General features: G+C 36.2%; 1 protein-coding gene across 1 annotated transcript in view; it reads right to left on the reverse strand.

Moving 5' to 3' along the window:
* Positions 1–1,159, reverse strand: part of LOC101890934 (low-density lipoprotein receptor-related protein 2) — a 481,392-nt gene extending 480,233 nt beyond the window's left edge. The window contains exon 1 of the mRNA XM_059120925.1: positions 859–1,159. The gene's annotated coding sequence lies outside the window, so the exon portion shown is untranslated. The remainder of the gene's footprint in view (positions 1–858) is intronic.
* Between the last annotated feature and the right edge of the window lie 20,204 nt (positions 1,160–21,363).

Here is a 21,363-nt window from a genome sequence, read left to right on the forward strand (position 1 = left end):
TGGTGGCGTTGTTTGGTATAGGTTTCATTGTTTTGATTGAAGTTGTACACACAATAGGTTCGTTTGCCCGTTTATCCTTTGGATCCGGTTTCAGATTTTGTTTAGGTTTTGTAGCGACAAAAAAATCGGAGACACTTTTTGAGATAAATTTGTAGTAACTTGAGTTAATGAATTTAATTTGTCACACAAGGAATGTTAGCGGAGCACGGAGAGAGAGGGAGTTGAGCAAAATAATTATTACGCACACACACACACACACACAACCGCACATAATTGCAGCTTCAATTAAAATAAAGACACAATTAAGGCTGACAACTTTTCGCTTTGGGCGCCACTGACATCCAACAGGATGTGCTTGATTTTCTTGCAATTTTTTCCTTTTTCAAAATCCATTTTTAATTGAAAAACGTGTTTCTTTTCCCAGACTCGTTGAGAAAATTTCGTTGGGGAGTTTCTTAATTATTTGCAATTTTTATTTCAATTTTTCTAAAGCTCACATGAAATTCCATTATCACTGACTGCTGCTGGTGGGCAGTGGACACTTTCTTTTTTGCCAAACGAAAAAATGCAGAAAATATTCACTAGGCCGCTGTCCACTTGAGAGACGCACTTCTTTTGGAACCGCTACCACAGGCAAAGCAACATTTATCACTTTACGGCACACACTTACACACACACACTCTTCCATGCAATCTAAGGTTTGTCAAAGCAACAGCGACAGCTTTCTTTAAAACTTCCTTTTTTGTTTTGGTCTTGAAATTTGCGACTGGCTTGACTTGTCACAACAATTTTGCTGTGGCGAATTTCTTCTTGCCTTTGGCTTTGCAATTTGCAATAGCTATTTTTTTTTCTCTTCACCTTTTGTTTGATTTTTTCAGCTGCTGCTGCTGCTGCTGTTGTTTGATGTCGTTACGAACACAGAAACAGGTTTGTTTGGTTGGTTGTTGTTTTTTTCTTTTTTGTGACACTGTTTGGATTTCTTTAAAAGCGACTTTTCACTTCCTGCAATCGCTTGCAATTTTTCTTTCCTTTTTTTAAAGAAGAAAACTCAAAAACATACTGGAGAAATTTTTGCGATTTTATTTCGAACAAAAATTCTTTCCGTTATCCGTTTTTACAAAAACCGTTCACGTTCACGCTCGGAGAGCGACTAAAGCTCATGTTGCCGCTGAGTTAGTGAAATTGCCAGACAGACTGTGTGTTGTCAGCAGCGTAAGAAATATGTTGCTGGCCACAAGCACATGCAGCAGCCAACATGCATCGAACATGGATCAAGCCAACACTCAAACCCCATCACCACATGTGTGATTCCCCCCAGCAAAGAAACGAACAGCAAGTTTCTGTGCAACATTTTTATCAACATCCCCCTAACGGGGGGTCTTAAACTTGTTGGATACATTTATTGCTCTCAACATTTTTTTTCTGGCATACCTGTCGATGTTGTTGTCAAACTCCAAGTGCAACCTGTTTCAAACCAAGTGCTTCAATCGTCAGTGTTTACTAGTTGCTTCCCTGTGTTGTGTTGTTGTTTATTTTCTTGGACTTGTTGCTGGGACTCAACGTGTGTGTCATGCTTTTGGTTGGCAAAAATATTAGCTTTGTTGTACGGACCAGTGTTGGTAAGCGTTAAATTAATAAATTAAAGATGGGGCAGCAATTTTTTGGGCAGTCAATATTATTTAATTGAATACATCTGTCAGTCATGCTACGACTGCAAGACGTTCAAGTTTAGGGGTTTAAGAACATGTGGAGTTGTTGAATTAAACGTAACTACAATATTTCGTACTGGTATGCCTCTTTACGGTAGCAAAGCAATTTAAAAAAAAAAAACAAAAAAATATTTATTAAAAAAAAAAACAAGTAAAAAAGTAGATAAGTTCGGCTGGGCCGAACTTTTTATCCCCATTTATATATATACCATTTGAAACAAATTTGAAGAATTAAAAAAAAAAATCGTCGGAAAATGCCTCTCAATAGAAAACCGTTATATGGGGGCTATACGAAGACGTGGTCCTGCATAAGTAATTTGTGTCCAAACTTTATATACGAAATTTTAAACAATTTCGTTGAATAACGTTGCAAAAATCATCAAAATACCAAATTTCGGTAGGAACAGGATATATATGATATCATGGACCTATGTAGACAGTTCGCTTTCACGGGGTAAAGTACTCACAAGGAACTCCTTGTGTGGATTTTCAGACAATTCCATTGAAAAATGTGGCTGAAATCGTCTAAATACCGAATATCGGGGGGTACTTTTATATGGGGCTTATAAGACATCGTGAACCTATATAGAAAATTCTCTTTCAGGGGGTAAAGTACTCAAAAAGAACTCCTTGAGTGAATTTTCAGACAATTCCATTGAAAAATGTGATTGAAATCGTCTAAATACCGGGTACCGTTATATGGGGGCTGTACGATATTGTGGACCGATAAAGCCCATTTTCGAAATTGACCTGCCTGCAGACAGAAGACGGACATGTGCAAATTTTTAGCTTCCTATCTTAATTCGTTTTGACTGTAGCGTGATTACAACAGACGGATGGGCGGACAGGTCTATATCGTCTTAGAATTTTACGCTGATCAAGAATATATGTACTTTTTTGGGTCTAAAATTATTATTTCGATTAGTTACAAACGGAATGATGAACTTAATATACCCTCCATACTATGTTTGGCGGAGGGTATAAAAAACAAGTTAAAAAGTAACAGTCGGTTTTGCCTACACATGTATATTATCAGCCAATGTTCGATTGCCTAAATATATTTGACTTCTGTTATGATTTTTTAAAATGTTGACCCTCTATGGACTGGGTTCTGAGGGAATGGGCCAATATTGTATATTTCGTATCGTACATAAAAAATATGATATAAATATTACGACGTGCCAGGTTTGGGCTATATCGACTTCATCCTTCACTTTACATGAGATATGGAATAATTTTTAGGAAATGTTAAAATGTGTCTAAGGTGCCAGATATAGACGACCAAATTATTCCATTCCAAATCGAACAGTTATATCCAATTCTATGCGAAATCATAAATTCCATATTTATCTGAGGTTTCTGGTTATAGAGAAATATTTAGACATAGCAAAGTATAAAGAATCGCTGACTTGCTTCGCAAGTTATGACAGATAAAAGTATTGAAAATTGTGACCCTTTGTGGGTGAAGTACAAGATATATATCATCTTCACATCAGATCTTGTGTTAGCACCAATGTTTGTATATGTTAAATCTGAAGGGAGTTGAATGCTTATTTCGCGTCGTATGAGCGTTTTGTTTTTCGAAATCTCGAACCGTATGTGAGAGGGGTACGAGAAGGAATGGTCCGATCTCTACCATCTTTATAACAGATATTGTGTTGACGGAATTATTAAGATAAACCAAGTCTGAACAGAATCGGATATTAATTTCACGTTTAATGAGCTTCATAGATATTCAAACTTTTGACCCTTTGTGGGGGAGGTACCAGAAGGAGTGGACCGATATAACCCAATTTCACACCAGACCTTGGGATGTTTGTATTTGAAAGAGAACCGGACGCTTTTTTCGGATTTTCGCTCGTTTCGGTTATTCAAAATTTGAACCCTCTGTGGGGGAGGTACCAGAAGAAATGGCCCGATCTTTACCATCTTTACCATCTTTGCGTTTTATAGGGGGAGGTACGATGTGTGTAACTTGAAGAGAACCAGATGCTTATTTCGGATTTTATGATCGTTTTGGTTATTCTAAATTTTGAACCTCTGTCAGGGAGGTACCAGAAGAAATTATACGATCTCTACCATCCTCACAACAGATGTTGTGTTGGTAGAAATATTGAGATGTACCAAGTCTGAAGGGAATCGAATGTTAATTTCGCTTTTTATGAGCCTCATGAATATTTAAAATTTTGAGCCTTTGTGGAGGAGGTATCAGAAGGAGTGAACGAAATGAAGTAGATTGATAAAATTTTACTCAAATATGTATTATGTCTGCAGGACTATTGGTATTGAAAATGGGCCATGAAAGTCCAAGTTTTGGTATGGCCTCCATATAACGGTACCTCCCGACATTCGATATTTTAATGATTTCAACGACATTATTCACCGGAATTACAAACTTGGTATTTGAAGTTCGAAATGGATGATACGGCCTATGACAGGAGATTTTCTGTGTAGGTCCACGTCTTACTATAGCCCCATATAACAGAACCTCCCGATATTCGGTATTTTAATGATTTTAGCAACATTATTCACTGATTTTTTTTTTTAAATTTCGCATTTGAATATTGTAATGGCTTATGACAAAAATTAACTATGCAGGTCCATGTCGTCGTCTTAGGGTCTAATACAACAGCTCCATTCGATATTTTTAAAATTTTAACAGAATTTTATTGTTTTTGATAATTGCCAAATTCGTTAAAAATGGTTCGGCCCGGCCTAACTTACAGCTTTTTTACTGGTTTTACTAACGACATTTATGAGTCAAAACATATTTAATGAACTAATATTCGGCATTTTTATGATGTTAGCGATATCATCGCGTATAAAGATCTGCGCCTTCGTAAAGTCCCCATACCCCATAACGATAACCCAGATATTCAGTATTTCCATGATTTTAGTGACATTTTTCACCGAAATTGTTACACATTACGTATTTCAATTTCGTAATGGGTATTACCCCTATGGCATAACCACCTTCCAAATGGTTGAAGGTATAACAATTTTGGCCTAGTCAAACTTAGCTGCTTTTTTAATTGTTCCAATTTTCGTTCGTAATATGTACCACAGGCTATGACAGAAAATTTCGTATGCAGGTCCACGTCTTCGTATAGCCCTATTATAACGATACCTTCCTATATTTTGTATTTTGATTATATAAGCAACATTATTCACCAGAAATATTTCATATTATTATTTGAAGTTTGTACTGTGTACACGAACTTACGACAGAATATTGTCTATGCAGGTCCACGTCTTTGTATAGTCCCCACATAAAGGGTTTTATTTCAGAGATATTTTCCTACCGATTTTTTTGAAGTTCGGTCCGGCTGAACTTAGCTTCTTTATAGCTGTTTATTCTCTGTTAGTTGTTCCTTTTTTTTTTAAAAAAATCGTATCTTCTAAACTTCCTCTAATCTGCAGGGGCTAAGGCTTCTTTTTTCTTAATTTTATAAAAATTAGTTTCGATTCGAAGGATTTTGAGACTTATATACCTGGGTCCAAAAACGAAAAATATATCTGGTGTAACTATGATCGCATAACATGAACATTTAATTTCCTTTCATTTCCCACAAGAAAAAGTAATTTCCTGTAATCAGGGCAAAAATATGTTCATTACATGGCCCTCAAAATCAACATCGGACACAATATACAGAGAAGGTGGGTTCTGCACTTTATAATCAATTCTTTTTTGATGCTCACACTTTTCCTGCATGTTTTGTTTAAACTATATTCCAGAAACATTAAAGCAAACAATTTCTCTGATATTCAAAGCCTATATGCATTGACAAACAATTTAGATATTTCCGCAAAAAACAACTTTGACAACAATCAATTAACACTTTTGTCACAAAAAAAAAGTTCAAAATTAATTAACACTTTTTGTAAACATCAAATTATTAATTCACAAAAAAATTAGAATTATATTTCAATTTGCAAACAATTCTAAGAAAAACAACACCGTAGAATTGGTGCCAGGCACGTTGTTGTTTTCAATCACTGGACATTGGCAATTAATAATATTTTGGATTCCCCAATAGCGTAATGGCTTTGAAACGTGACGAAGATGAATTTGAATAACATCGCAGAGCAAAAAAATTATTGATGTGTAGACCAGATTTTACCTAACTGAGTATTTAGGTAAATATATTCTTATGCACTTTTGGTATGGAAATAATTTCATTTCATTTAAATGAGACATAATTTACGTGTTATTCTTAAATTTGTTGATTTGGTCTTAAAGCCATCAAACATGTTTGACATACATGTTGGATTGAACTACAAAATGCTTACCTATGCAACATAATTGTTGATGGGGAATAATTGTGGAGCATTTTGTGCTGGGAGAGCGAACATGAGAGTAACTCTCTCTGCTGAGAGTTAACATTTTCCACTATGTCGCACTCAGCCATCGTTTTGTTTATATTTGTTTACATTCTCAGTGCAAAAAAATGCCGGTAATTTAAGCTTTAGCTTATTTATTGTTTACCTTCCCCACAACCGTCTATAGACGACGAGTCGAATGTTTATGTTGAAAACAGATGCCAGTTAAATTGAGTACCCGTAATTGGTGTAGGTTGGTTGCTTGGCTGGCCATCAGACAGCTACGAGAAAACTTTGGCAACAAAGAACAGACTTGGCCCTTGGCTGACTGAGAATGTCGTAAACAGAAAAAGAAACTTATTTAAATATACAAATAAATAATTAAGTAAATAGTTTAAGAAAAGCAAAAGATAAATATGGAGGTATTGTTGTGGGACATTTATTGAGATATATATGAAACATGTTACGACCATAAATATTCCTGTTAAACGTTGAAGAAAAATATTGATATAAAAACAAGAAAAAAAAAAACATTAAGTTCGACCGGGCCGAACTCTTAATATCCTCCACCTCAGGGTAAAGGAAGCATTTTAATCTATTATGACCCACAAATACTAATTTTTAGACATATTCGTGGGAAAATGTGCCAAAAATCATCACAATATCAAATATCTGGAGGTACTGTTATATGGGGGCTATACCAAAAAGCGGTTCTATACACACAATGTTTCGCCACCGGAGCTAGAACCCATTATGACCAACAAATTTCAACTTTTAGACAAATCCCTGAAAAAATGTGGAAAAAATCATCAAATACCTAATATCGGGAGGTACCGTTATATGCGGGTTGTACGAAGACGTGGACCTGCACAGACACTTTTCTGTCATAGGCTGTAGTATCCAATACGAACTTCAAATACCAAATTTGGAACAATTCCGGTGAATAATGTCGCAAAATCATTAAAATACCGAATATCGGGAGGTACTGTTATATGAGTGCAAATTTAATATACCCTCCTTTTCAAGGTGGAGGGTATAAAAATACGAAAATTTCCACTAAACCGCGAATATTTTTAAATTCCGGGCAAATCACAAAGTCATAAAAAAGTCACTTCTGACCATAACAGTGAGGCTGATAGCCAAGATATCGGATATATTGCAAAATATATACAATATACGTGCAAAAGAAATATATCTTAGTTACTCTGATTATTCGGAATGGCCCCTTGCCAAAAAATATAAAATCAAAGAAAATCGTGGAAAAAATCCAGTTAACATTCGAACTTTTTGTCAATTTATTATCGCATGCGATCTTTTGATATCTGTCTCACACTTTTGAATTAGGTTTGGCCCTAAGGATGTTTTCAATTTATTGTAGTGTTGTAGGGTATCACATGGTCTACCATGCACGGCTATAGCCTTTGCTTCCCTGTTTTTATACCCTCAGCCATATGGCTAGAGAGGGTATATATCATTTGATACGGTGAAAACGTGCCTCATCGAAAAAATGGTTTTAGACCCTAGGTCTTTTGTCTGTCTGGCTGGTTGTTGGCGAGGATAAATCGCGAAAAGGTGTATTCGATTTAGTCAAACTTGGTACATCGTAATATTATTATCAAACTTAAATCGAGTTCGGAGATGGACAATATCGGTCCACTCCTTCTGGTACCTCCCCACAAAGTGTCAAAATTTTGAATAATTTAACTTTTATAAAATTTGAACTAAGAGTCAGATTACCGTCAAACTTCGCACATTTTAATATTTGCACTAACGCAAGGACGGACTACTCCTCCTACTACCACCCCCACATTTGGAATACCGATTAAACATATAAAACGGGAAATGAGCATCTGATTACTTTCAAACTCGGCACATTCCAATACTTCTATCAACACAAGTTCTGTTGTGAAGATGAACAATATTGGACTACTCCTTCCGGTACCTCCCCCACAACAGGTCAAAATTTAAAATAATTATAACTTAAGTAGTTCCATGTAACACATAAAGAGTTCCTTGTAAGTACATTATTCCCTAGATGAGAGTCTAAATAGGTCCACGATATCGTATAGCCACCATATAACGGTACCCCCCAATATTCGGTATTTTTATGATATCAGCCAAATTTGTCAATAGAATTATGTTAAAATCCACAAAAGTAGTTACATGTGAGTAAATTCCGCCACGATATCTTATATCCCCTATATAACGGTTCCTCCCGATTTTTGGTATTTTGATGATTTTATCCACATTTTCAACCGAATTGTCTTAAAATCCTCACAAGGAGTTCCTTGTAAGTACTTTATCCCCTAGATGAGAATTATCTATATCGGTATACCTCCCTACCTCCCATATAACGGTACCCTCCGAAATTCGGTATTTTGGCGATTTTAGCTAAATTTTTAAGGTAATTGTTTTAAAACCCACAGAGTTCCTTCTGAGTACCTTCTCCCGCAAAAGAGAATTATCTAAATAGGTCCACGTTTTAGTATAGCGCCCATATAACGGAACGCCCAGTTAATCAGTATTTTCCTGATTTTTGCGACATTATTCACCGGAATACTTTCAAATTTCGTACATATAGTTCGAAGCTGTTACTACAGCCTATGAAATGAATTACTTATGCAGGACCATGTCATCGTATAGCCCACCCATATAACGGGTTTCATTGGAGCTGTATTTTTCGACTGCATTTTTTCTTTTTTTTGAAATTTTTCAAGTTTTTTCCAAATGGTGGAGGGTGCAAAAAGTTTAGCTCGGCCGAACTTAGCTACTTATTTACTTGTTTTTTTTTTTGCTTTGTAAATTTTCTTAGAAAGATCCCATCATTTTTAACTCATCTAAGTGTCCAATTTAATTACTAATGAGTTATTCTGCTCATTAGATGTGGACTGGCATCACCGACGAATGTGCCAAAGTTTTACAATAAAATTTAATTTCATTATTTTTCAAATATCCTTAATTCTATAGTGGAGGATAAGCGAAAAATGTATACTCATCTATATTTCTCTTAGTGTATATCTAATGGTCAATTCTATCAATGTATGAAAGAAACATACATTTTTTTTGGCAAAGACATGACATGTGAGAGAAAAACTAAACATGAAACAAAATCCGAATCTGATTCTAACGAAAACGGAAAGTGAAACACATCAATGCCATTAAATACTCGTGTGATGGCTACAAAGTCCATCCAAACGTGTCAAAATGTTGAACGAATGTTTGTTGTGCTTCTCCGAAACTACAGTTGTTGCAAGTCACCGATGTTTACTCGTATCGCTTAAAGCCAAACAAAAATCCTGATGGTGTGTACTTCCTTTGTACTCATCGGCCATATGTTAACCGGCTGTGGCAGGATAGAGGGAAATGAACAGCCGTTAGTGTAGGATGGCTCAAAACGGATATAAAGGCAATGTTGTTGTTTAGATGTGAATTTTTTGGTGAAGAGACCTTGATCCATTTTAATCTTCCCTGCACAGGAAAAACATTTATTTCCCTTAAAAAAAATATTTTGAAGTTGGCTTGAAAGTTAGCTTAACTAAGGAATTAGAAGCGAACATCGAACCGTCGATGGTAATGAATCTACTGTAGCTAGAAATTTTTCAAGTGGCTCATAGTCAGTTTGAAGGCTTTGATTATTCGAAATAAAATGGGAGTTAAATGCACTGAATGCTAATATCAAGTGCCATGTCCTTAATAAAATAATGGGTCAGAATTGTGACGAGTACTTTGCTGTATCGCTACATATGTTAGGTCGTTACGAATTTCCCAAAGCTAACTTATTCTTTAAAATTCTAAACAAAAAAAAAAAAAAATAATAATAATAATAATAAATAAATAAATAAAATAAAAATTTTAGGCAGTTTAAAGTCAAATTTCCACTGATCTAGTTGAACACTTCTTTTTGAAGGCTTGCCTTAAAGTGGATCGATGTGGAAAATCTTCAATACCATTTTTTTAGGCGCAGTATAAATATGTGCCCCAAATTTTAACAATACACTTGGTCCCGGCGTCCTGAAAGTTGACATCACAAAGTAACATAAACAGAGGGGAAAAGTTTCCCCTTCTCTCACATTTTTCGAATTTTTATACCCTCAGCCATATGGCTACAGAGTGTGTATTTCATTTGATACGGCCAATATATGTCTCATTGAAATAATGGTTTCAGATCCTAGGTCTCTTTGAACCAAATCCATTTCAAGAGGGTTGGAGTCGATTTAGCAATGTCCGAACTTGATACATCGTAATATTATTATGACACTAAAGATTGAATTCGGAGATGGGCAATATCGGTCCGCTCTTTCTGGTACCGCCCCTATAAAAGGTCGAAATTTTCAAATATATATATTTTTACTGCACAGCAAGAGAAGGGGTAATCGGGTTTGCTTCAACTTATATTGGCCAATATTGACATTATCTATCTCCCTCGCAAAGGGGCAATATTTTGAATAATTATAACTCTGAAGAACCTCTTCTAACCCATACAATAGCTACAGGACCTCTACTATGGAAGAGCTGCAGAAACCCTTCTAACCCATACTGGAGCTGCAGAACCTCTTTTAACCCATAGAAGAGCTGCAGAGGCTCTTCTAGCCCATAGAAGGTCTGCAGAGGCTTTTCGAAACTTTAGAAGGGCAGCAGAGCCTGTTGTAGCCCATAAAAAGTCTGCAGAGGCTCTTCTAACCCATAGAAGGGCTGCAGAGGCTCTTCTAACCTATAGAAGAGCTGCAGAGGCTCTCTTAACCTTTAGAAGAGCTGAAGAGGATCTTCTAACCCATAGAAGGGCTGCAGAGGCTCTTCTAACCTATAGAAGAGCTGCAGAGGCTCTTCTAACCTATAGAAGGGCTGCAGAGGCTCTTCGAAACTTTAGAAGGGCAGCAGAGCCTGTTGTAGCCCATAAAAAGTCTGCAGAGGCTCTTCTAACCCATAGAAGGGCTGCAGAGGCTCTTCTAACCTATAGAAGGGCTGCAGAGGCTCTCTTAACCTTTAGAAGAGCTGAAGAGGATCTTCTAACCCCTAGAAGAGCTGCAGAGGCTCTTCTAACTTCTAGAAGAGCTTCAGAGGCTTTTCTAACCCCTAGAAGAGCTGCAGAAGCTCTTCTTATCCATAGACGAGCTGCTCATAAAATGCGAAATTAACATCCGAATCCATTCAGACTTGGTACATCTCAATAATTCTACCAGCACAAGATATGGTTCAAAATTTTGGAAAAAAAACGCCCAAAGAAAATTGGGATGAGCATTCGACCCTTAAAATTTCAAACATACATACATGTTTTCCAAAGCTCGTATTAATCGACCGTGGCATGAGAATAAATGCCGAATATTATCGGGAAAATATTCTGGAGGGTGTATTAAAGCTTTGAACACGCCAACAGTTTGGCCACAGACCTTGGACATCCCAACAGGACTCAGCACCATAGACTATTGTGTTTGGAGTATTTTGGAAAGTAAGGTTAGCACTAAAAAATTACAAAGTGTCGATCACCTCAAGCAAGCGCTTCGCCGAGAATGGGCCAAAATACCACAGAGCAACATTCGGGCAGCGTGTGACGGTTTCATTGGCCGTTTTAAGTCCATAATTCGTGCCAAAGGTGACCAATTCGAACAAATCTAAACTTATTCTAAAATTTTAAGCTATTGCCGAGATTTTTTGCTTTCATTCAAAAAATAAATAAATAAATAAAAAATAAAAAAATGTAAAAACTTGGCGTTTGACTTTGTTGTTGTTTTTTTAACTCACCCTATATATCTGGTACCTCAAGCAGATTTTAAGATTTTCGAAAAATTATCACATATCTCATATAAACCGAAATAAAGTCCACACCTGGCACGTCGCAATATTTATGTCATATTTATTTAGGTCCGTTACGAAATAGTGAATATTGACCCATTCCTTCGGAACCTACGGAACCTCCTTAGAGGGACATCAATTTGAATAATCATAACAGAAGTCAAAATATATTTAAATAATCGAACATTGGTTGAGGGTATACATCGGTCGGCAAAACCAACTGATACTTAACTTGTTCGGATTAGAATTCTTTGAAATATGCTGATTTTTTGCCTCCAATAATATTGCAGGATTATTATTCAAAAATTTCATAATATTCTACAAAATTATGATAAAATTCGACTAATGGTTCTAGAAGACGTGAACACGCCAGAAATTATTAAATATCATAAAATACGCATTTTAGGGTTAAAGCTGTACCTTATGTGAGAAAATGCAATATTCTCCAATTAAGCATTATTTTAGAATGACGATGTCAAAGGCAAAATTATTCTAAATTAAATTTCAATATAGGTCACCAAAGAAAAGAAATTATTATTTCAACTATATATCAAGAAAAAAAAATCGAATCTAATTTGCCAAGAAATGCGAAAATATTTTCCAATTTTCTTCAATATCTCAATACTGTATTAATGCAAACATTAAATATCCACTTGGCCATCATTCTTGAAAAAGGTTTAAGGTCTCGGACAGTAAACCCCATCAAAGTTAACAAATTCAAACCATGTCCTGCAAAAAAATGCGCTTTAACTCCAGTTATCTTTTACCCACAGTGACATGTCACTGCCACTGTCTTTTATTCTATTGAGACCAAAAATAAACATGGCAAAATAGAAAAACAAAAAAAGAACCCAAACCAAAGTATGTAAACAGAAATGTGCAAATATTTCTCCCACACACACACGCACACACTCAAAATATAAGAGCCACACGAAAAAAACAAACTTAAACTGTCAACATTTAGCAACAATAAAAAGCTGAGGGAAAGAAAAAAGCCAAAACTTTAACAAAAAACCAAAACTGGTGTCAACAGACATTTAACAAAAGTTGGTGTTATGCAAATACCAAACAAACGGACGTGAAAGACCTCCTCACTCCCCCACGAAAAAAACACCAAAAAACCAACAACAAAAAAGCAAAACTAAAATATTTTTATCTCTTCTCTGCAACACGAACAATATCAATAAATTTGATTTAAAGATTTAATTCTTTTCAATGTTACTACTCTGTGCGAGAGATAAAAAAGGGGATTTTGTTGGTTTGAAACGTGATGACATCCGCATAGGGCTGTGGCCTTTAGCCAATTGAATAAAAGGGGGGAGCAAGAAATAACTTAAAATAATGTGAAAATATTTAACAATTTTCTATTTTTTTAATTTAATATGAAACTATTTAAAACAGAGACAAGTAAAAAAAAATAAGTAAGTTCTTGCGGGTAGATCTTTAAATACCATCCACGATTTAAAAACTTAAACAAAATCGTCGAAAAAAAGTTTTAAATGAAAACTCTTTTATGGGGGCTCCACCTTGGAAAGGAGGGTATATTAACTTTGTCATTGCGTTTGTAACATCATTAAATATTCGTCGTAGACCCCATGAAGTATATATATTCATAATCAGCATAAAATTCTAAGTCTGTCTGTCTGTTGAAATCACGATACAGCCAACATTATTTGACGTATAGCGCCAAAACTTAGCAGAGTAATTTGTATTGTGTCTAGGATGGTTGGTATTGAAAATGAGATATATCGGTCAACGTTCTGGTACAGTCCCCATATAACAGTACCTCCCGATATTCGGTATTTTGATGATTTATGCCACATTTTTCCACTGATTTGTTTGAAAATTGGTATTTGTAGGTCATAATGGGTCCCTGTGAGTGTGGCAAAACATTGCATGTATAGGTCCACGTTTTGGTATAGCCCCCATATAAAGTTACCTCACGATATTCGGTATTTTGGTGATTTTTGACACATTTTTCACGAATTTCTCTGAAAATTGGTAGTTGTACATCATAATGGGTCCCAGTTCGTGCGGCGAGTCAATGAAATTATAGGTCCACGTTTTGGTATAGCCCCAATATTATGGTACCTCTCGATATTCGGTTATTTGATGATTATTGCCACATTTTTTCACGGATTTGTCTGAAAATTGGTATTTCTATGTTATAATGGGTTCTAGCTCCTTTGGCGAAACATTGGATGTGTAGGTCCACGATTTGGTATAGCCCCATATAACGTCACCTCCCGATATTCGACATTTTAATGGTTTTTGCCACATTTCTTCTAATGTTTCCTTAACCCTAAGGTGAAGGGTATTAAAAGTTTGGCCCGGCCGAACTTAATGTTTTTTTTTTTTTTTTACTTGTTTTGTCATAGGTTGTTGTACCCATTAACATTTTCCAATACGAAATTTTGAACGATTTCAATGTATAATGTCGCTAAAATCATTAAAATACCGAATATATAGAGGTACCTTTATATGACGGCTATACGAAAACGTAGGCCCATATGACGCATTTTCGAACTTACCCCCAAAATAATTTATAATTATAATTTTTTAACTTTATCGAATGAAAGCAAAAAATGTCGGAAATAGCATCAAATTTTAGAATAAGTTTAGATTTGTTCGAATTGGTCACCTTCTGCACGAATTATGACCTTCAAACGGCCAAAGAAACCGTCACACGCTGCCCGAATGTTGCTCTGTGGTATTTTGGCCCATTCCCGGCGAAGCGCTTGCTTAAGGTGATCGACACTTTAGTATTTTTTAGTGCCAACCTTGCTTTGCAAAATACTCCAGACACAAAAGTCCAATGGATTGGTATCCGGAGATTTTGGTGGTCATTGTGAGCTGGAAATGAAGCGAGGAACCTAATTTTGTAACCATTCTTGGGTGGCGCGTGCTGAGTGCGATAGTGCTGAGTCCTGTTGGAATGTCTAAGGTCTGCGGCCAAAATGTTTGCGTGCCCAAGGCTTAAATACATATTCCGCTAATATTCGGCATTTATTCTGATGCCACGGTTGTATAATACGAGCAGAGAGCGACCATCAGCTATTATGGCGGCCAACACCATCACCATGGCCGTCGCTTGAATTCTGGTGGCCAACCGAAGGTGCAAATTTTCAGCTGACCTCTTTGGCAAGTAAACAGGATCATTTTGTTTGTTTACAAACTGCTGGAAAACAAATATTTTCTCATCGAGCGGAGAAAACCAAATTCGGCAGATCACCACGTTCGGCTAAAAGAAGCCACTTTTTAGCTCTTTCGAGTCTACTTTCTTTCTGTTCCCGTGTAAGTTCTTACACTTTTTAGAATTTCAATGGCTTAACCCCGAGTTCATTTTTCAATATTTGCCGAGTGGAAAATTTCGATATTTTCAGCTCACGAGCAATTTTTGGCCACTGCGACGCATGTTTCGATCAAGTCGCTTCTTTACTTTTCGAACTATTTCTGCTGATGTTGCTGTTTCCTTTCGTACACTTCCTTAACGTCGGGCAACGCTACCATTATCAAGGTAACGATCGATTGTACGAGATACAAAAGATATTCACATTGAAATTCTGAAGTGCTCTAACGATAGCCACTTGAGGTTTTCCAGCCAAATATAAAGAAATCACGCTTGAATTCTATCACGAGTAACCTATGTTCTGGACAATTCTCAGCAAAATGCCTTCGTACGCTTATAAACAATATCATAAGCTGACACTGGAATAATTTTAACAGCTGTCGGATGAGTGGCTTGGAAATGACTGCAGTCTGAAGTTGGTTGCAGTTTTTTCATCTCACCCTGTATATACTTTGTGGGGTCTAAAATGTATATTTCGAGGTGTTACAAACGGAATGACAAACTTAATATACCCTATATAACTAGGTGTATGGTACAAAAACTAATATCTGATGGGATATTCAGGATAAATCCATTTATGTGATTACTGTGACCAATGTCTTTAAAGATGTATACACTTTTGACATTAGTGACCCGGACTCTCAGCCACCACCGCCACCATCATCTAAACACAGGCACTCACAATGAATGACATTCCACTTCTTCAAATATTGTCACCCAACAGCCAAAATGTCACACTTTAAGTGTGGCCCATTTCCCACAGGAAGACTATTAATCAAAAGTAAGAGCAATCTCCACTACTGCCCGCACTTCACCCACTATGCCGTGCATAAAACTGAGACAATTGCAAGTCATCGAGTCCACGCCCTCATCGAGTCCATTAATTTAGCATATTTTGTTGTGATTTGTGGTAAATTAACTTCCAAGTGTCATAATAGAAATATAAATTAAATAGATCTAAAGATAAACATCGTAACGAAGAAAAATGCAATTGTCCCTTCCTCCCTTCCTCTGCCCAAAGGAGGTCCATTGTCATCTCCAGTGTCACAGCAGTGACGGTGGTAGTGGAAGTTGCAAGCATTTGCATTTTCTAAGAAAAGATGTGGGTGTTTTAATTACTTTCACGACCGAAACTCAAAACACATGCCCATACCGTGAGATGTAGATTTTACACTGCACCCCGCCTCATTTCTATTCTTCTATAAACCGCATTTTGCTTAGCTGGACCACAATAATTGCCTCTCCTGGCTGGCTGTCTGTCTGTCTGACTGTTACAGTAGGGGTGGCAAAGTCAATGACTTGTGAAACATAAACTGTCACTGTCATCGGCACCGTTCCCACTGCGACCGGGAGGAAATAATTGAATGGCCATAAATTAGAATGGAAACAATCTAAAATGAATTCTGCGGGCAAATACACAAATATTTTCAATTCAAATGAAATTAAGTGGAATGAAATGTTGGGGAATAGATGTACGTAGCTGGAGTGATGTATGAGAATTGATTTTGTTATGGATTGAAAAATGCGGAAAAATTAACTTCATACAGAGTTCAGTAACCTTCAATGCAATTTCCCTTGGCTTGTGGGAGAACGAGGGGTTTTAAAGTCTTCTATTTGTCCCATTTAATATCACCTTCATATCGATAATCTTTCGAGTTTTCTATAGAGAGAAAACGTTACGAAGTTAGACAACTTTCGAGGTCATTTATGGATAAAATATTTCTAAGGTATTCTGTAGAGAGAAGATTTAGAATAAAGTTCTCCACAAATCTTCCTTATATGGAATAACTCCTCTTTTCGAATAATCATAGATTTGGACCAAAATTTTCAAAAAAAAAAAAAAAAAAAAAACAGACGTTCCTACTATGTCTAGATAAACGACCTAGTAGGAAAGTCTATTTTTATATCCTCCACCATAGTATGGAGGGTATACTAAGTTTGTCATTCCGTTTGTAACACCTCGAAATATTCATTTTAGACCCCACAAAGTTAATATATTCTTCATAAAATTCTATGTCAATTTAGCGATGTCCGTCCGTCTATCCGTTCGTCTGTGGAAATCACTCCAGCTTCCGAACGAATTGAAGTAGATTGATAAAATTTTACTCAAATGTATATTATGTCGGCAGGACTTTTGGTATTGAAAATGAGCCATGTAGGTCCACGTTTTGGTATAGCCCCCCATATAACGGGACCTACCGATATTCGGTATTTTGATGATTTTTGCGACATTATTAATCGGAATTGTTTCAAATTTGGTATTTGAAGTTCGAAATGGATGCTACAGCCTAAGACTGAAAATTGTCTGTGCAGGTCCACGTCTTCGTATAGCTTCCATATAACGGTACCTCCCGATATTCGGTATTTTGATGATTTTGGCGACATTATTCATCGGAATCGTTTCAAGTTTGGTATTTGAAGTTGCTAATGGATGCTACAACCTATGGCAAGAGATTGTCTTTTCAGGTCCACGCCTTCATATAGACCCCATATAACGGTACCTTCCGACATTCGGTACTTTGATGACTTTAGCGACATTATCCACAGGAATTTTTTCAAATTCGGTATTTGATGTTCATAGCGGATACTACATCCTAATACAGAAAATTGTATGTGCAGGTCCACGTCTTCGTATAGCCCCATATAACGGTACCTCCAGATATTCGGTATTTTGCTGATTTTAGCCACAATATTCGTCGGAATTATTTCAAATTTCGTTTTTGAAGGTCGTAATCGGTGCTACAGCCTATGACAAAAAATTTTGTATGCAGGTCCACGTCTTTGTTTAGCGCTCATATCCCCCAGTACTCGGCATTTTTATGATTTGTGCGACATTATTCACCGGAATTGTAACAAATTTCATATTTAAGTTCGTAATGTGTTCTACAGCCTATGACGTAAGCAGGTCGACCACCTTTATATAACATTTTCGTATAGTCTTCATATAACATTTTTCTTTTTAGTGGTAGTTTTCGGAAGTTTTTTTTCCAAAATTTTCAAGTTCCTTCCAAATTGTGGAGCCTATTAAAAGTTCGCCCCGGAGGGTGTTAAAAGCCGAACTTTGCTGGTTTTTCACATGTTGCTGCCTATTCATTGCTTTTTAGGTGCTAAAGAATATTTACTTGTTTCTGGTAGCATGTCCTTAAACAAATAATGCGCTAGTAAGCTGATTTGTAGGTTTATACAGCTGCCGAATTATGGTTAGAAATCCCGTAATCTGGTCATCTCAATTTTTTTTCTTTGACCCCATAAACTGGGATGTATTCAGATGTGTCTTTCGAAATCATATTTTGTGATTATCTCCAAAAAAGATGCTTTTATCATCACCAAAAAAAAAAAAAATTGTGTGTATCGAAGTATAATTACAATTTAATATGGGCAGACGGCCGGAGATACATAGCTAAATGGACTAAACTCGGCGAACGGAGTATCGGAACATCGTGGATCTGAAATCTCAAGATGTTACAAACTTCTTCGAAGATTCAAACTTATAATACTCCTCCAACATAGTGTTGTGGGCTATAAAAATCTCTTCTTCGGCTAACCATCTTATTTTCTCACTTCAATTACCACCCAAAACACAGGGTATACACAGTGTTATTCATAATTTTTTTATATTTTGAAGTTTGTCCAAATTTATTTTACACAACCTCAATTCTTGTTTTTTCGCTTCTTCTGTCTTCAATTAATGCTATTCCCAGTCACTCTACTTCGTTTAATGATGGTGGTCTTCGTGACGGCCATTGGCGGAAAGAAATGAGGGGTAACATTAAAATAAAATATTGTCATTATTTATGACAACAACAAAAACCAAAAAATGTTGTTGTGAAGCTATTTTTATGTTTGTCGGTCAGTGGATGCTGTTATTTGGGTGTTTTGGTTTTCTTTCCCATTTTTTATTTTCTTTTTTTTTCAGTTTTATTTTTTTTTTGCTTTGGTAATTAAATTTAATGTTGATGACAGAACATTAACTTTATTTCATCATATTTTCAGAATTCCCTGTGCTTTTTCATTTCGAAGAAAATTTTGGAGGTTTCAAATTAAGTGGTAATTGGGTTACGGCCAAAACAGGAAAATGGTTCTTGCCGTTTTTCTCGGGGGAAATGGAAGGAATTAATAATTTCAGGGAAACACACATTCAGAGTTAATTTTTAATAAACTTAAATTATTTAATTCTTCTTTTTTTATGATTTGAGTAATTAATTTTACTTTCACAATTAAGTAAACAACAAGAAAAAAAAAAACAACTGGCAAATAGATCTGAAAACATTTCCGCAAATCTCTACAATTACTAGCAGTGGCAGCTGACAACAACAGCAGCAGCATCTTCATCAAGTTCATTATCAACGGAAAAATAGCTGGAGAAACATCACGAACAGTTAGTCGGTGTGAAATTCAATAAATCAAGTGTCTGACATTGCAGTTAATTAAATGCCACGATAACAGTCAGAATGGCATTAAAATAATTATCAGTAGGAAATCACAGAATTTTGTGTTAAGTTTTTTTAATAGATATGCACTTGTAGATGATGGTGGGCGTACGGGCGGGCATGGTGGCTGTTTGTAATTTTTGTAACTGAATACTGCAAATGATAGGCATATGTCTGTTACCATATTTGATTGTGCCAACCGACAAATGCAATAAACGTCCATTTTGTGCAGTTATATGTTCAGAGAGAACATAGTAACAGTTACGAGTCGAAATATGAATTTTTGGAGTCAACATACGGAAAGAATGCTGGAATTATTATCATTATAAAAAAGTAAGCAAAGGCTATATGCGTGCGGGCCGACCATGTGATACCACACAACACTACAATATGTTCGAAGTCCCCTTATGTCCAAATCCATTTTAGAAGATTTCGTTTTTGAAATAATGTCGAAGAGCTCTGCTCAGATGTTACGCTTAGGTTAGGTTGACACGGCGAATTTGGCCAATATTTACGGTATTCAAAACAATTTCACACGAAAGTTGTTGTCATCCAAAATTCTAGACTTCTTCCCTGTATTTGACTCTCTTCTGATGCGAAATTTGGTTTCAATTGTGGCCTACAAAGGGACTACAAAATTATAAAAATTTAAAATTTTTTAGTCCATTTGAACTCCTAAATGTACATCTTAAAAACAATAGGCTTTAATTCTGACCCGATCCCATTTCGTGAGGATTGGATGATAATTGCGACCTGCATAATACCCTCAACACATAGTATTGCTGGGTATAGAGAAATTTTAGAAAATTTACAGTTCAAAATTGTAAGTCAAATTGAAACCAGTAAAGAAAGTCTAAAAGTCGGGCGGGTCGACTTTATGTTACCCTACAATTAGTAGAGCTTAACATAACAATTACAAGTTTTTGTGGGATAACAAGCTATGATTATAATTATAAAATGCTCTGTCATAGGCTGAAGTATCCATTACGGACCTCAAATACCAAATTTGAAACAATTCCGGTGAATAATGTCGCTACAATCATCAAAATACCGAATATCGGGAGGTACCGTTATATGGGGGCTATAGGAAGACGTGGGCCTGCACAGAAAATTTTCTGTCATAGACTGAAGTATCTATTACGAATTTTAAATACCAAATTTAAATCAATTCCGGTGAATAATGTTGCCAAAATCATCAAAATACCGAATATCGGGAGGTACCGTTATATGGGGGCTATACGAAGACGTGGACCTACACAGACAATTTTCTGTCTCTGGCTGTAGTATCTATTACGAACTTCTGATACCAAATTTGAAACATTTCCGGTGAATAATGTCGCTTAATCATCAAAGTTCCGAAAATAGGGAGGTACCATTACATGGGGGCTATACCAAAACGTGGATCTGCATGGGCCTCTTTCAATACCAAAAGTCCTGCAGATATAATATACATTTGATTAAAAATTTATCAAGCTACTGCATATCGTTCGAAAGCTAGAGGGATTTCCACAGACGGATAGACGGACGGAGATCGCTAAATCGACATAGAATTTTATACTGATCAAGAATATATATGCTTTGTGGGTTCTTAAATGTATATTTCGCGGTGTTACAAACGGAATGACAAACTTAAGGTACCCTCCATACTATGGTGGAGGATGTAAAAAGTTTATGTTGCGCGCTTCTGGTATTGAACTCGCAATCTACCAATTTGTGGCCAACAGCACTACCCTCTCTTATCACGGTTGAGGACATTAAAGTTTGT

This window comes from Musca domestica, unplaced genomic scaffold (genome assembly GCF_030504385.1).
Source record: "Musca domestica strain aabys unplaced genomic scaffold, Musca_domestica.polishedcontigs.V.1.1 18, whole genome shotgun sequence".
Lineage (NCBI taxonomy): Eukaryota > Metazoa > Arthropoda > Insecta > Diptera > Muscidae > Musca > Musca domestica.